Source organism: Varroa destructor, unplaced genomic scaffold (assembly GCF_002443255.2).
Source record: "Varroa destructor unplaced genomic scaffold, Vdes_3.0 BEIS01000002.1, whole genome shotgun sequence".
Lineage (NCBI taxonomy): Eukaryota > Metazoa > Arthropoda > Arachnida > Mesostigmata > Varroidae > Varroa > Varroa destructor.
In genome coordinates this window covers 22,942,371-22,955,972 of record NW_019211455.1, presented here as the reverse complement: position 1 = coordinate 22,955,972, position 13,602 = coordinate 22,942,371, and the positions used below count along the sequence as shown (strand labels likewise).

Genomic DNA, 13,602 nt, shown 5'->3' with positions numbered 1-13,602 from the left:
ACATTAGTTTTCGACCAAGCATCTCAGCAGATTTAATTCTTGGTTTTGTGCGCATGTGCTAAAAACGACCCGAGTGCAGACAGCTAGCTTGACTGTCGTCGACATATGAAACAGCTTTACGGAATGGGTAAATCATGGCAAAATGCCAAGATACAAGGCCGGAGTATCCATGCCCTAAACGAAAATGCTATAAGCAGCGGCCGACTATAATGGTGAATCAGGGACGCTTCTAAAATAGCTTTGATAGCAACGTTTAATGAGATCACCATTCAACAACACAGTCAAGCCCTGACACTCCGGGAAGTCACATCTGTGTCGTCGATGCATACATTTATCTATACATTGCGTCCTATACTAGCTTTTATCTTTAGGTTTCTTATAGATATTGCAGTCGACAGCTGAAGTTCGGTGGGAACGTAATGTAAGTAAACAGTCCAGAAGTGTTTCACCAGGATGCAGGCAGAACGTAAATGATGATCGTTATAAGTCTAGAAGTATATTTTCTGTCGTTCACGACATTTCTCCAATAGTATATGACCTCTAATACTTGTAAAATAAATGCAACGGCCAACTCGCGAAGCGGGCTATATAGATGCCGCAGGCGTTCCATTGTGTTTACTTGTGTTGAATGTTCGCCATGCATAAGCTACAGAACACGGAAGATGCACGACTCTCCGTCTCGCGTTCATTGCATCGTACAACGATGAAACACGAGATATGCTATGGAGGCAGGTTTAGCCCTTCCTTGTTACCATCACCCCACCTCTAAAGGGTTGACATGTGACCTAATAGCCGGTGACTGTAGACCGGTGGTATACCCACAGCAACCAATCGGCGCGCCCACGCAGCTCACAAGTACACAAAGAAGCTCCTGTATGATGTGTGTATAGAAAAACCCGTACAGATACACAGATCCTCTGCCTAGAGACATTACGATTGTAGTGTGCCTGTCGTACCCATAACGCTGTCGCCGTTACTCGTCCTACCCGGTCATTCGGCTGAGTGCCACCTATTGCTAGGTGGACAAAAACGATAGATCGTCTCAGTGAGCCAAAGGGATAAATTATGTAGCTGGATAAAGGTAGACATAGCCTATGTGTATGTTATAGATACGCATACGGAAGAGAAAACCTATAGAGTAGATCTGCACAAACTGGCTTGCGAGTGTGGCTGAATCGTGCGACACCTGGGGCTGACGTGGCGGTGCAGTGGCCTACTGAACCGTTATACTAACAATAATGATGCCTTGATGGTGCCCCAACGGAATAAGTTCAGTAGTGATCGCTGCCACCTCGTACAGCTACGTATACGGAATAGCTATAGACCCGTGACTACGTGCGCCAGGCAGGCCAAAGCCAGTGAGTCGTCCCTCAGTCATTCACCTTGTTGCTCGTTTGTCCGCGTCATGTCTCAGTCATATCATGACTGTTGAAGGGCGGGCGCGCTGTTCCCAAACTGAAACGTCTTTTTAACGGCGACGTCTACGCTAACAGCGAGTGCCGCGAATAGCACGCTCTTGATCTTAGTGTCCGAATAATGGCTCCTGTGAGAGCGGAACTGGCTCGTGCACTCGCGTCAAAGCACGCACTGACCGATTAAACGCAATAGTACTTACTAGATTGGCTCCCTGAACAAGCTTCTGCAGGCATTGCCAGACAGGCAAAATAAATATACAGAACAGGCAAAACAGGGAGTGAAAGAGATAACGTATTTGTATTACAAGTATTGTACAACTGCAGCGAACAGGGTTGTCGTGCACGACTGGTTAGAGCTGGATGAAGCCGACGCCCGCTACCAATTAAATGTCGTCCTGAGAAGGCTGCCCAGGCTATTTGTGAGTGGCAGCTTTTTAAGGAGCGAGTCACGGTGAGACAGAGGGAAAGATGGAATGATGTTATTGATGCTGCTATCGCAAGAGGTGGTAGTGGTAATACTGTCGCTGCTGCTACTGCTCAAATAGACAATCGAACAGAGACGGCTCAGCCAAAGCGGACCACTGAGCCGCATGCGGACGCAGAGTACCCAGGGTGCATTAAGACTGTTCTGTAGCTAGTACTGTTTCTCGCAGCAAAGGCACGGACGAAACGGACAAGGTTGCCGTGTCCTTACCATGTATATTTAGGCTTTTCGTAGCCGTTTCTGCTCGGCGATATGATCTTTGGTAGCCGACGGGCTGGCCTGGTATCGCCGTCGACTTTAATGGCACGTTCTGTCAATAAAATTGCGAAGGTCTACAGATTTTGCAGCGGTGCTAGCGGTCGTTCGGTTACCGTTTAAACGGCTACAGCAGCGGCAGTAGCAAGCAGCGAGCGGGAGCCGGATGAGAAATACAGAGAACCACTCATATCTATGGCTCGACAAGCGCGTCGCAGGTGCGCCCTCTTATCCATTCGCCATATGATTATTACTGACAATGGTACTAGTGATAATGGTGACGACGGTCACGGTGCTGATTCTGCGTTGACAGATTTCGGGAAAGGGAAAAGAAAGACTGTGCGTGAACGCCACTTAACAACAACAATATAGGTTAATGCCGGCTAACGCCGGCATATCAAAGAAGATTCCCCTAGCCACGAAACCCGTAGCACGGAAGCGTACGAATGTGCTTTTGTCCACTGCGCATTCCTTACCTGTGTAATACATTTGTCGCGGGTGTCTGTCCGGCTGTTCGTTTGTCAGCTTGCCAGCAAGATAGGAGACCGATTATTTGCGGGGTCAATAGGCAGGACAGTCACGGCTTAGCCGATGGTCGCACTGGCCACTTGACTTCCCGTCTAGACCAGTCATCTATATAATGTCAACTATAATAGGAAAAACCATTTGATAGCAGGACCCTATTCATGGTAGCGACGACAACGGTAACAAGAGCGGTAATATTCTTGCCGCATCAAAAATAGAAGTAGTTGTATTAGACGATGAAGGTGCTGGAAGAAATCTTCAGACAACGAGATCATGTGTCGCAAGCTGTCAGTCTGCGCCTGGCTTTGCCCAGCCTAACCTGGGTAGTAAATCAACGATTTGTCCCATATTTCAAATAGCAAGAAGAAGTTAGTGACCGCTTGTTAGACGACATCCATTTGTTGGTATGGTAGGTCACTACTGGTTCGTTAGAAATCGCGTCGAGATCTGACGGAACGAGACGAGCGGGGCTGGTTACTCGATTAACAAAAACGTTTGTAGCACTATTGAAATATGGTACCACCTGTACTGTTATATTTAGATTATGCCAGCAGATGTAAGAGTGAATTATTGTAGAAGATGAGAAAGGGTTACCCTCAAGAGCGATTGCTTTCAGTGGCCATTAATAGTGTGATCGTGATATATGCTAAATTATGGCCTCAAGTTGATTTAGGTTTGCTCTTTGGCTACGGTTACGTAGTATTATTTTTAGTAAAAAATCCTTTCGTTGCTTTTTGATGATCGTTTATGTCACGAACTAAGCCTAATATCGCTTATTGGCTGTAAGCTGAAAAATGGGATGGGCCGGTTCATCCCAAGGAAACTTGGGGAACACCAGGAAATGGTTCACCTGGAATTGGATAGTTTAGCAAGGACTTGTCATGAATGTACCAGCAGCGTACGTATTCCCAACAAGTTAGGCCCCGCTAAGGCTGCTAAACGCCGTATGACTCTTTCATTCAGAAGCTAATTAGGACCTCCAGTCTTATATATATATGTACGTTTTTATAGGTCATTATCATGATTAGCTTTAGCGAGTCAGAGTTTATATGTTTATGCCTTATATATATGCCGAAAACAGTTTCAACGATTTTTTTGCATCTAGGATTGCCTTGACGAGCGAACACCATGGTGCAAACAACGTTTCTTTACGTTAAACACTACAAAAAGATTCACCATAGACCTGAATGTAAACGGAACAAGGACAAACTGTGTGAACAGTTGAGGGTTTATAAAACACCCAAATGTAGAAGCTGCTTAGTTTTCGGAAACTTTGTAAAATAGGTATAAGGCTTCTTTAAAAGCGATTGTCTTTTTTGGTTGTCTTCTCTTACAACTGAGAATTTCTGCTTTTTTTCATTGCTGTACTTTGCTTTATCAAGCGGTCTAATATTTATTAAAAAAAACTTCCTCTGATTTACCCAGATATAGAAGAATTACAGCAAGAACTTAACGGATGAACAGCAGCAGCAGCAGCAGCACGATGAACATGAACAGTAATTATTTAATTGCAATGGGGGCCCGGCATAATTGACAAAGCGCAAATCGTACGAGGTTTCAGGACCAATAGAACACAGTAGCACAATATTTTAATTAGGCCAAGTAATCGAAAAGAGGTAACCGGCTTACTGAAGCCATATCATCGAGTTGCTCACTTAATTCAGTGTGAACTAATCAGATAAAGCCGCAAAAGAACACAATGACTTGAATAATGCAGTAGCTTTACTAAAACAGGCCGCAACGAGTTTGACTATAGAATTGGGGTTCAGACACTGCATGAACCGGAACCCATTTTTGGACAGACTGGAAAAATATAAAACCTAAAAAATTGGAAAAGTAAAAAACCAAAAAAGAAATGAAGTGAAGCAGCTTGTCTGGATGCTTATAGGACAAACACCAGCCATATGCTGTGATCTTTATTAGCGCAGAAACAGTCGGACTGTATCAGCGATTCTCTACCCATGTGTATTATTAAAGTTCAGTTTAAGCCAGCTAGGTTACACCATACCCGTAACGAAGCAGGTAACCGTAATACCCTCGTTATGTTTGTATTTTACAGATGCTGTCTAAAAGGTTCTCGGATCTCGACATACAGTTACCCCGCGGTAGCAACAACGTCGGGCACTACCTACGAAGGATGATTTTTTTCCAAGATCAGATGTTCTTATTTACTGTTCTCTTGCACCTCTCGTCAAGCACACTTTTTGTATGCCAATGGATGCATTTGGTGAGTAAAGGGTAGGCGCTTCTTAAAGATGCTAGCGAAGTACATTCGTGTACGGGTCTTATACACGACTCCAATGAGCTCAGATCCGTTACCATGTTCCTCGCTATAGTTGTAGCCATATTTTGGCCATAGCTGTAGCAGTGTAATTGGCCAGAATCTGTTTGTCTTTACTCACCTTGTCATCATTCATCCAGCTCGAGTTTAACCTTTGAGTGTAGATATATGATAGTATTATAGAACAAAATAGGACAAAAGGTAAAGAAGCATTTTATTAAAACAAAACACTGCTCACAAGATGGAATTGGCTATATTGTTCGGTTGTCATCTTGTGCGACGTTATCAACAGTGAATTTCTGTATGCGCTTGGGTTTCGATCTCGAACCTTTAGCTGAAAGTTCATATGGTTGATTTGCTGGGGTCTGCCGCGCAAGTAAAGCTTTCCTACGAAAGTTTAACTATATACGAGCGGATTAGAGTAATCGTTGGTCAACCGTGTTGATTTAGGTAAGAAGCGGCACTGCATCAACAAACCCAATCATCACCTTTTGTCGGTAGACGGGCGCCGCCGCTATGGTCAGTCATTCCGTCCGCCCTGACACTGACTGGCGGCAAAGCCGTAGACTTTGCTGCTAGTGATAGCCGCACTGGTCCTAGCGCCACGAACTACTACTACAACTACTACTTGTAGCAATACTTGTTGTAATGTTAGCTGTAGAAGCCAGTGTACAGAATTGTCCTTTGAAGCCCGTGTGTCATTTAGTGCACGGGTTGTCATCACTGGTTTGCAGATGATACTGCTATCCAACTGTAACCCCGTAGACTTGCCGTTCGAGAAGCAGCCTAGGGACGATAGGATATTGCTAGCAGCAGCAACAGCAATAACAACCGGACGTAAGACACTAAGTGAAGCCACACAGAAAGCAGTAGAAAAGCATACTGTTTGACTCTATACACGTACATAGGTATGTGACATGAAGATACATGAACGGCTTTTCCTGTCGTATTCTTCTTTCACCACGTCGCGTCTTCCCACTGCTGCCGCTACGGCTGCTGCGACTATTCGATGGAACCGATGATCACGACAACATCTAAGGACGCGCTGGAATATGCACGACGAGATGAGAGACACGCCAGTGCAGTGAGACTGCGTCTCCCATGCAGTTGAGATACGTTATTTTGTCACCTTTAGCGATCAACCAACCAGTACACTTACTACCTATGCATCCCAAGACAAAATAGATTCTGTTCAAGCTTATTGATGACTTGAGGCTCTTTGACTAACTTAGGTTAGAAAGACTTTAAAGCTCACAAAGGTTTTGTGGGGCGGTCGGCCGGAAAGGAAAAACAACCCGGAGAAGCGAGAGCAGTGGCAAAACGATCAGGACCTTTCACGGAACGTCTAACGTTGTTCATAACAATGAATTCGCATATTTGCGGCGAGCTACGTACTTATCAATCTTTCGATAAACGACCTGTAAGGTGATAATGAATCTTCATTGAAAAACGCAAATTCTCTCAATCTACTCAACGATGTCTACCTATAGCGAAGCCCATAGAATTTCCCCTGTCTTCTTTTTCCTACTAACGTTTTTTGGCAGCACTTTATCAATAGATGCTTCTACTAATCTTTTGATAATTTTTATTCCAGGTAAGATATCTGTTTCGGTTCCGGGATCACCCAAATATTATAAAACGAGTTTCTTGGTTCCGATATAACTGCGGCTTAGCTGTATAATGGTTGAAGACGAGCACTTTTTGTATGAAGCCTTGTTCTTCTTATCGTCTGCGCGTCGTATCGCAATAACTAAATCAGTCGATCTAAAGAGACGAGGGTCCTGGGTGACTGCTGCTTTCGTTTTCCTCCTGCTAACAATTACGTAAAATATCGCGGTGCATATGTAATAGCTCTTTTCATATAATTGCCAAATACAGACTTAAGGAGAAATTTTATCATGCTGTCTGATGTCGTTAGACGATTGCTACTGCACGTGTTAACCTTAGGCAAACTATGGTGTGACAGATACGCCAAGCTATAACAAACTCTCCGCTTTTGCAGCCAGAAACCGTCGCATTCGTTCTTTAACTCCTCTGCTCCTCAAAAGGAATAGCAGAGGAAAATGGAAGTAGTTTTGTGGTTCTGTTTAATGTGGCATCATTCTGATTTTATTTATAAAATCCGCCACTGATTTCCTACGAAATCGTCCTTGTACACTCGTCATATACTCGTCGTACACTCGCCATCGACCATCATAGCCCTTGTACACTAACGACGTAGATTCAAAGGCAATGGAAAGGCCATTTAAAAACGATCGACTTCTGGACTAAGCTAGACTTGATTTCACTTACGTGATCTCTGCTTGGTATAGCCGGTTCAACTAAAGACAGCCTCAACTCCCTTGCGATGCCAGTAGCTCGCCCCCTAAACTCACATCGTATCGCCTCATATTAACGTTTCGAGTTTTCCGTTCGGTACTGCCGTCAGGCATTCCATCAGATTCCTGGCTCCCAGTGCAAAGCGAAACATTGCTAATCTTGGGCCTTGACCATCAGATGTTCCTAAGGTTAGCAGACAAACACTAAGTTGTCACGGAGACCGTCCCATCTGTCCCATATCGTCTAACAATGCGTTAGCGAAGGGGCGCAAAGCACGACAACGACGCCAGCAATGGACCAGGATAACCGGATGGAGAAGAAGATCGAAATTGACAAGTATTACCCAATCTCGCCACATCGGCGGCGGCTGCAGCCTCAAGAGGCATTGACGCGACGAACCTTGCGTCCCATACTCGCAGTTGATAATAAACCCAACTAGCTGCCTCCTCGTCAGTTACCGCTCTACATTCGACTAAAAATTCATTGTTTGATTGATACTACTTGTTGAGACAGGCGTGCCTAAACAGCGATACACATGCCAGCCAGGTTGACAACTACTACTTTGGAGCAAGATCAGTAGGAGGTCGCTCATCATTCGAACATTTTCTAAGCGACGGGCAAGTAAGCAATCCTGCTCAGACCGAACCGCAGAACGGAATGCAGGCTTTAGAGCCGCACTCTCAAGAGTGATACATGCAGGTGAGGCTTGCTTACATAACGAAAACGACATTATCAGCGATGACAACGATGATGCTGACATCGACCGACGACAACGACGGCGGCGGCGGCGGCGGCGGCGGCGGCGGCGGCCGATAAAAAGCAGCTAGCTAGTGGGTGTCACGCAGTGAAAATGGATCAGAAAGGGGCTCGTTGTGTACTTCGAATGGAGCTCGTGGTCGTCACTGAACGCACGGTAGAAGTAGCACTCAGAAGGAGTGACGAGGAAATATGTGAGTTTGATTTTTCCATTGCTGAACGACGCGGCAATCTGACGGATTAGACGTGAAAGCCAGCAATGCGGGTTTTTTCTGGTGCTAGATGAAATGATGCCCTGGCAGCATCGGGTATAGTGGCATTTCTAGAAGCCGATTAGTTTGTATATACATATATATATGTATGTATGTTCTTGGTTGGTTTGTATCGAGCGCTCCTTCTTTTTGCGCAAAAAGATGAACAGAGAAAAGGAACTAGTTTATAAATTGTCGATCCATATTTATCTGCGTATATCCAGTAATCTTGATCTCTTCTTTCGAAATCCTGTTGGTGCTCTACCGCGAGTAAGTTTTCTTCCCTCCACTTCGCAGCGAGATATTTTTGCTAACTTGTGGATTTGGACCACTCTGTAGACTTACGTGCTCGCAACATCCATGTTCAGATTGTCATACCATCATATAAACCAACATAGCGCACTTACTGTTCGAAAAGTACACTTATGAGCGTAGTTGTCTATGTTTATAAGATAAGAAAATAAAGCAGCTCTGCACCATTATGTGATAATGTCACGATATACCTGAAACAGTGAAATAAATCAATCAGTAGCCGCGTGATTTGGAACTCGCTCTAATATGGTTGTACCATACACATTGTTCGAGCTATAGAAATACCAGTATTAGTGTCCTTTTCTCGGTTAACTATCATCCAGTCGTTGATAGCGAGTCGTAAATATTTAGCGAAAAATCTTCGTCGTGCACGAAAGATGGCCGCATCTTCAAAACGAGCTAATATTATAATCGGGCGTTATTATCTTGTAGTGCAGTATAGTGGTATAATTGGTTTTCAAAAGCAGTGAAAATAAGTGGACACTAAGATATCGCATCATACAGATAGCTTCGAAACAGCTTATGTCTCTCTTTCTCGGTATCTGTACCTATAGAACAGTGTATGTATAGGAGGATGGCGTCAAAATGGGCAGTCGTTAAAGAAGCCTTGCCTTCGCTAATGGGGGGTAGGTCTTCAATCAATTTAGGCGATAGACTGACAGAACAGGTCAATTCAGTTGATTGCGCATAAATCTATATTGCATTACATTACTATGGTCTTATACGGAGTAGCAGGTTTTTAGGCCAGATAATAGGTTATGCCATTTCACACTATGCCAATGACAAGCTTTTTGAAACTTTTCAAAAAAGCTGGCACCTCAAACAAAATGTGTGTAAGGCTACACACTACACTTCATGATAATTTACTTCTCGATCACTTTTTCGGCTCGATCGATCGAAAAGACCCTTTTCCGTCATTTTTCAATGAACTACCTAACGCCACAGGGTCTCCAGAAAGACAAGGCTGACTTTTCTTGTCCTTTCGGCTAGTTACAGGAGCCCTCTTGTTTCACGCACGGTTAAACAAGAGGGCTCTAGACTTGTTCGCTAGTCGTGTGTCGAACCGAATGACAAACAAGACATTAGATAAAACGTCTGAATTGTTTTTCTCTATAAGGCAGTGGAGTACCTGCAGCAATTAGTTCGGTACATAATCTATGGGCAGTCGCCGTTTTCTTATTTGCATTGCTAAAGAAACGCTGCTTTTACTCCAAGCGGAATATATATGTATATGGGTCCCCTTGAGATCGTTCTGAAACAGTCTGCGTTACGTCTGTTTAATCGTGATTGGAACGAGGCAAGTCGCAAGTTAAATGATCAGCATGTAAATGGTCGTTACTTCCACATCGACGTCAAAGCTTAGGCTTTTCCGTCAGCTTCTAGCCAACAAGTGGCGATACTGTTCCAATGTGTTATGGAGAAAAAATGATGTTTTCAAAAAATTACTGTCAAGTGACAGAGGATCTAAAGTGCTAAGCATACGGTGCGTTGAGAAGCAAGGCAACGAGCCGCCTTATCCGGCGGAGATCGATCGGCTACCCTATGCCGCTTATCAATTCATTGAATGAAGAATGACGTAATCATTCCATGTCAATCAGACGTTCAGAATGTGCAACTATCATAACAGCAACGAGAAAGGCAGAAATAATAGCCACCTTGGAACAGAGGTGTGATAGTGTACCTTTCCACGCTCAGGAGAAGAGACGCCCCCACGTTTCGGAGGATCAGTAGCGTGTCCCGGATCAAGACAGATACGTATCATCGCAAGATGTGCTCTGCAAATGGCTCTGCAGATGGCTCTGCAAATGGCTCTGCAGATGGCTCTGCAAAGTACTGGCTAGAATATATGTGCATGGCATGAGTCGTTCACGTAGGTAACTACCGACACGCTGTCGTTCCGCTTAAATTTTTAGCTAAATCTTGTAAATTGGCTCTAGGTTTTATTCTTTAAACCATAGTGTAGTAGGCTTTAATTCGAATTTATTTGTTGGCATGATGGCACCAAAAACTGGATACTAATATTGTTATCTTTATATTGGGACCAAATGTTTGGGCGTCACAAACATGTTGAACCTGTCAAAAAATATTAACCATCGTTTCGATGTTTACTTAATAACAGTATTAGGTATTCATGTGGTAATGTTCATTTTATTCAAGGCTCCAGTATATCTTATATCGTTTGTCTATGTTCCTATTATAAGTTCTAGTTGCAAAGTACATAATTTCGAGAGAACGCGAAACCGAACATAGAGAAATACGCAGGAGAATCGAGTGCATCCTGATCGAACGAACGCAGATAAAAGGTGACCAGATACGGTCTGCGCACCGTTTCGTGGAAACAGGTAGGATAGAGAAGGAAAAGGCGCGACAAAACACCTATACTAAAATAATGGATAGTATCACCAGAGAAACTGCTGGCAGATTGGTACACAATCGCGTAGTGGTATTCAGTGCCAGCTGTTGTGGTAGCTTTTTCTAAATCAGAATACTTTGTTTTTGAAGCCGTCAAGGAGAGATCTGTCAGTAGGATGTAAAATAAAAACCACGTTTCAAAGTCAGGGAGCTGCCTAAGAAGGACAGGGGATGCACGATAAGGACTTAAATCTAAGACCAAAACAATATGATTTTCCATCTAGGAAATCACCTCGAGCCATTTTTTAAACGATTGTTTAGGTTATTAACTTACTATAGAGTTCTCAGAGAACACAGTGCAGATAGCCTGGTTTGCTTTCACAGCTTTTTTAGCATTGTACAGGAAGCAGGACGAGCGTCTTTAAAGTCAAGCAGTATTATAATGTCGTTTTCATGCTCATCTCTGAAGCTCGAATTAACCTCAGATCTTTGTCATCGAGACCGAATATTGGCAGTAGCCCTACAGACTAGCGGTACTTAACACCTGATCATCCGTCGTCGGGAAGCAAAAAATAGTAACGACTATTCCTTGTGCACCAGTGAATCAACCCGCCAATTGGTAGACAAGCCGATTTCGATTACAGCCACCGAAAGATTTGTCTTCCAGCGTAAGAAAACTCGTTTTGATGGTTGTAACATTGGTCGCCGGCCGCTGTTCACCCCCGGAATAATCGAATTCATCCGTCCCGTATCTTCTAGTTCTTATTCAGTAATGACGAGCTCTATGAAAAGCCTTCTCACCTTTGCTAGCTGTTCTGTCTGTATCAGCCGTCATCGTTAATTGTTGCGTATAGAAGAGGAACTGCGCGATCTAATTGCGATTGTGTCGTAAACAACGTTGCCCGTGTGACCTGTGTACCCAGGTAAGGGATAACACTCGATCGATCGATCGATCGATCGATCGTGATGATTGCTAGCAGTCGTTGCTAACTACAGTACCAGAATCAGCAGATTTAGCTTCTCATATATGCGCGCACAGGCTGAAGCATCCTTATCCATGATCTAAATGCAAATCGCATTGCAAAGCTCAATCGGCCCAGCTGTTCAACATCCAATTTCGTTCGCACCCCCCGGAGAGACGTTATTGAACACAACTGTATTCTCTCATCATGCAGCTTCCTTCCCTGCCTTGACACCGGCCATAATGCTACTACGCCAGGTTCGCCGCGCTCCACAAGTTTCACCCGGCGGTCTATCTGCTACAAGTGACCCTTAATGATTCTCGACATATTCAGCCGGGACAGGTCCCGCAGTTCCGCTAGATCGAAATACATTCTGCAGCCATGATCATTGACGGCAGTTTACGCCTTAGCTCGTCTCTAAATATGGGAAGGCCTAGCGTGCCCCGAAAGGTCTTCGCCTTTCCATAGCCATAGCACCGCCTGTTAAATTAGTTTTTCTTGTTCGCTGGGGGGTGGCCTCTCAGTAATCCTCAACAAGTAAATCGAAACAGCAAGCAGATAGCAAGATATGCACTTATATATGTTACATGTATGTTACGAGCGAATTAACGAACTGCGTTCAGCTAGATCATTACGCGTAATCTGGGATTGAAAAGGCAAAATCCTTACCTAGGCCGCTGCAATTTGACCACCTGGATGACTTAAACTATCAGCTAGCTTCGGTACGAAGTTAAAATAACCTACGCAAGACCGTGAAATTCTCTGTTCTGTGTCGTACAAGAAGCCTAAAGTTTGTTGTATCTTCAAGCAGAGCTTGCACGCATTTTACTTTAGCAGGTGACGGGCGACGCGGTTCAGCTTTGTGCCTTAACTTTTTGATTGACTGTTAAGCTCTGTAAGCGTCTCAAATCACAGAAACGTTTCTCATCGCAGCCTGTTTCTCTACGCATGAGCTGCACAATCTTCGCGCATATCTCCATATATCTATGGACATTTAAAGGTGTTTATGTAGAGTCCTGTTACCGGCCTCGTACGCATTGCTGGGATGGCGATGACACCGAACAAACTAGAACTGACAACCGGCGACCGTATCGTTGGGCTGACCCAGAAACCTCATGCTGCAAAAGTCGCTGCTTTCTTCATACTCTTTTCCCTTGCTGAGACTTGGCTTTTTTGGCACTTTTCTATAAACTTCCCGTCACTCAGCCTTCCCTTTTAGCATAGTTACCCGACAGCCTCTTTTACTCTCCTGTAGCAGCAATAGCAGTAGTGGCCCATCTCGCTTCAACCTTCTGCCCAGTCGGGACAGAACACCATCCTGGTCCCATCTTCCCGTCGTCATCAGGATCATGATACACGGAAAGAGGGGAGTCTATGGTTGGTTAGGTCCTTGGATAGAGCAGAGTCCCCTAGGCTGAGTACTTTTTCCCAGGCGAGTGGCTCTACCTGCCGACGTATAGGGAAGAAGTAGGGCGACAAAGGTGGCTGCGACGCATATCCCATTTTGTCTAGATTTCTTGTCGCGTTAGTAGACATGCAGAGACGATGTTCCGAGGGGCAGAAAGGGGAAGAGGGGGCAAAGCATGCGGCCGTTGTCGTCGGACCAAAAAAAGTTTTTGTCCTACGGAGGCGGCTGTGCCTGTTTGACTGAGCCAAAACTGCTGAAAGCATTGTGTATCTAATGCACATA

General features: G+C 44.4%; 1 long non-coding RNA gene across 2 annotated transcripts in view; it reads left to right on the top strand.

Annotated features, from left to right (window-relative positions):
- LOC147757532 (uncharacterized) overlaps positions 1-13,358 on the top strand; it is a 49,246-nt gene extending 35,888 nt beyond the window's left edge. Inside the window, exons 2-3 of one of the 2 annotated variants that reach the window (XR_015321449.1) lie at positions 4,739-4,906; positions 10,800-13,358. This is a non-coding gene — a long non-coding RNA (uncharacterized LOC147757532). Of the gene's footprint in view, positions 1-4,738; positions 4,907-6,554; positions 10,778-10,799 lie in introns of those variants that run through there. The other variant, XR_015321450.1, reaches the window with a different exon arrangement.
- The last annotated feature ends 244 nt before the right edge of the window (positions 13,359-13,602 follow it).